This window comes from Hyaena hyaena, unplaced genomic scaffold (assembly GCF_003009895.1).
Source record: "Hyaena hyaena isolate Hyena2069 unplaced genomic scaffold, ASM300989v1 scaffold_633, whole genome shotgun sequence".
In the NCBI taxonomy this organism is placed as follows: Eukaryota; Metazoa; Chordata; class Mammalia; order Carnivora; family Hyaenidae; genus Hyaena; species Hyaena hyaena.
In genome coordinates, this window is record NW_024081266.1 from 487,622 (window position 1) to 491,730 (window position 4,109).

Below are 4,109 nucleotides of genomic sequence, written 5' to 3' on the forward strand. Positions count from 1 at the left end.
TCAGTGTAATTGTAAATAGTCTTATTTTCTTAATTTATCTCTCTACTGCTTCATTATGGGTGTATAGAAATGCAAATATTGGTGTATATTAATTTTGTGCTCTGTAACTTTACTGAATTCATTTATCATTTATAACAGTTTTTTGGTTGAGTCTTTAGGGCCTTCTAAATATAATATGTCATCAGCAAATAGTGACAGTTTTCCTTCTTCCTTACCAATTCAAATGCCTTTTATTTCTTTTCCCTCTCTGATTTCTGCAGGTAGGACTTTAATACTATGTTGACTAAAAGTGATGAGAGTGAACATCTTTGTCTTTTTTTCTGATCTTAAAGGAAAAGTTTTCTGTTTTTCACCATTGAGGATTTTAGCTGTGGGTTTGTCATATATGACCTTTATTTTGTTGAGTTATGTTCCCTCTAAACCATTTTGTCGAGGATTTTTATCATGAACAGATGTTGTATTTTGTCAAATATTTTCTAGGCATCTGTTGGGGTGATCTTATGGTTTGTATCCTTCCTCTTGTTAATGTGATTTATTGCCTTGATTGATTGCAAATATTGAACCACCCTTGTATATCAGAATAAATCCCACTTGATTGTGTTGAATGATTATTTTAATGTATTGTTGAATTTGGTTTGCTAATATTTTATGGAGTATCTTTGCATCTATGTTCATCAGGGATTTTGACCTGTAGTTTCTTTTTTGGTAGTGTCTTTGTCTGGTTTTGGTATCAGGGTAATGATGACCTTATAGTGAATTTGAAAGCTTTCCTTTTTCTTTGATGTTTTAGAATAGTTTGAGAAGAATAGGCATTAACTCTTCTTTAAAAGTTTGGGAGAGGGGTGCCTGGGTGGCTCAGTCAGCTAAGCATTTGGCTCTTGATTTAAGATCAGGTCATGATCTCACAGTTTATGAGTTCGAGCCCTGCTTTGGACTCTGTGCTGACAGCACTGAACCCACTTGGGATTCTCTTTCTTTCTTTCTTTCTTTCTTTCTTTCTTTCTTTCTTTCTTTCCTTCCTTCCTTCCTTCCTTCCTTCCTTCCTTCCTTCCTTCCGTCTGTCTCTGACTCTCTCTCTGTCTCTCCCCCCTCCCACATTCCCCAGCTCACACACTCTCCCTCCCTCACCTGCTCATACACACACTCTCTCTCTCTTAAGATAAATAAACTTTTTTAAAAATTTGGTAGAATTCACCTGTGATTTCTTCTGATTCTGGACCTTTGTTTGTTTGGTTTTTTTAATTATGAATTCAATTTCATTACTAGTAATTGGTGTATTCAAATTTTCTATTTCTTTCTATTTCAGTTTTGGAGGGTTGTATGTTTCTAGAATTTATCAATTTCTTCTAGCTTTCCAATTTGTTGGCATATAATTTTTCATAATATTCTCTTATAATTCTTCATATTTCTGTGATATTAGTTATTTCTACTCCATTTCTGATTTCGAGGTCTCTCTTTCTCTTGATGGGCCTGTCTAAAATTTTATCAATTTTGTTTATCTTTTCAAAGAACAAGCTTTTGATTTTATTGATCTTTTCTATTGTTATTTTTAGTCTCTGTTTTATTTATTTATTTTTTCACTAGTCTTATTTCCTTCTACTAGCTTTGGGCTTTATTCTTCTTTTTCTAGCTCTTTTAGGTGTAAGCTTAGATTGTTTGAGATTTTTCCTGAGGAAGATCTGCATTGCTATAAACTTCCCTCTTAGAACTGCTTTGGCTGCATCTCAAAGATTTTGGACTATTATGTCTTCATTTTCATTTGTTTCCATGTATTTTTAAAAATTTTCTCTTGATTTCTTTGTTAACTCAGTGGTTGTTCAGTAACATGTTGTTTGGCCTTCATATGTGTGCATTTTTTCATGTAATTGATGTCTAGGTTTATACTGTTGTCAGAAAAAGGTTTGATAAGATTTTAGTTTTCTTGAATTTACCAAGACTTGTTCTGTGGCCTAACACGTGAACTGTCCTGAAAAAAATGTTCCATGCGTATTTGAAAAAACATGTGTATTTTGATATTTTGGGATGGAGTATTCTGTATATATCTGTTATATCCATATGGTCTAATGTGTGGTGCAAATTACTGTTTCCTTGCTGATTATCTGTCTGGATGATCTATCCATTGATGTTAAGTAACGTGTTAATGTCCCATACTATTATATTACTGTCACTTTCTCCCTTAAGTCTGTCAATATTTTTTTATGTATTTAAGTGTTCCTATGTTGGGTTCGTAGATATTACAATTGTTATATTCTCTTGTTAGATTGAAGCCTTTTTCACTGTGTAGTGCCCTTCTTTGCCTCTTGCTACAGTCTGTCTTTTAAAGTCTGTTTTGGAGCTTAGGCAGGGGCAGTAGTGGAACTGGCCAAGCAGCCCAGCTTTATGAAGGCCCTTGTTTCACCATGGCCCATAGGCACCAGGCACACACCTGCCCCACTTCCATGAAGCCCAAGAGGAAGGCCAGTTCTGCCAAGGGGATGGTGAAGGAGGAGCTTCAGGGGAGGTCAGCAAGGTTGTCAGTTAAACCTGCTCCTGAAAAAGTGGAAATGAAACCAAAAAAGGTGACAGGAAAGGATAAATCCTCAAACAAAAAAGTGCAAACAAAAGGGAAAAGGGGAGTAAAGGGAAAATAGGCTGAAGTGGCTAACCAGGAAGCAGAAGAAGACTTACTTGCAGAAAATGGAGAAACTAAAAGTGTGGAGCGTCCAGCCTCTGGTGAAGCAGGAAAGAAAGAAGCCAAGTCTGGTTAATATCATATAACATGTCTTATCAGTAGTCACTGTCTTCCTTCTTATACAATCCAGAGGAATATTTTTATCAACTATTTTGTAAATGCAAGTTTTTTAGTAGCTCTAGAAACATTTCTAAGAAGGAGCGAATGCCACCTCATCCCATTTTTTAAGTGTACATGCTTTCTGTAAGGGCTGAAGTCATTTGCTGGTTGTTTATTTTTAGGTACAACCAGAAAATAGTGGGGTATTAAATATGGGAGGCTTTGACTGTCTTGTCAGCTTAACATTCCATAGATGGGATAGTTTTTGTATCCTATAATACCAAACATACTAAATGGCAATTTGGAGTCAGTCGTGCATTTAATATATCTTGAACATTTTAAATTACTTCTATTCCCATGTTGTTTTTGGTAGAATTGTTGCCTAAAGAAAACTCCTCCTTGATCTTGGCTTTCCACATCAGAATTTTGTGCAGTTGTAACATCTTGGCAGTGGTAGTCCAATTTTCCTAGTAAATTTGTGAATATGCTGTGTAAGATTGAAAATTTAAGTAGGTACTGTATATGGCATTAAGTTGTAAATTAATGGGACTTAACAAAGTTACAGCATATCAACATTTGAAGATATTGGTACCTGATATTATGTTAAGGAAAATTTGTATCCAAATTGTAAACTGGAAGGTCACTGGAATAACTTTTAGAAAAGAATCATAACTATATGATTTTTTAGATTTTTGGTATGTAGGTTATTAATTGTGTACAAATATAAATGTCTGTATTGATCCTCAGAACAACCAAAAAAACTCAATTATGAAAGAAAAAAAAGTTAAGTCTATTTTGCCCAATATAAGTATTGCTAGCTTGGCTTTTAATTTTATGGGGATTTTTTTCCAGTTGAATTAGCATGGTATCTGTTTTGCCATCACTTTCAGTCTGTATATATCTTTAGGTCTGAAGTGAGTCTCTAGTAGGCAGGATATAGATGGATTTTGTTTTTTATCCGTTCATTTCTCTTTCCTTTCTTCTTCTCTTGCTCCTTCCTTGTGAGTGAAGACTTTCTTTACTGCTATTTTTGGCTTCATTTTTTGTGTATTTATTATAAGTTTTGGTTTGTGGTTACTATAAGGTTCATTTAGGAGCTCCGTACTTGCACTCGCGCCCATACATCACACAGAAAAGATCTGAAGCCATTGGCAAACTTATAAAACCTGAGAAATTGGGAGAAAAAGGACGCAGAATCCACTGAGAGAGGCTTCTAACGTGAGTGCGAACCGGGGAAGATAAAATCGGGCCGGGATCGGAGACTCCAGGGTGGGAGGCGATCCCCCTCTACCCTCTACGGGGAGTGAAAGGGGAAAAGGAGAGAGTCCGAAACAGAAAA

At 35.5% G+C, this 4,109-nt stretch overlaps 1 pseudogene; it reads left to right on the forward strand.

Annotated features, from left to right (window-relative positions):
- Window positions 1–2,399: 2,399 nt before the first annotated feature.
- On the forward strand, window positions 2,400–2,747 carry LOC120219592 (annotated as a pseudogene).
- Window positions 2,748–4,109: the final 1,362 nt, after the last annotated feature.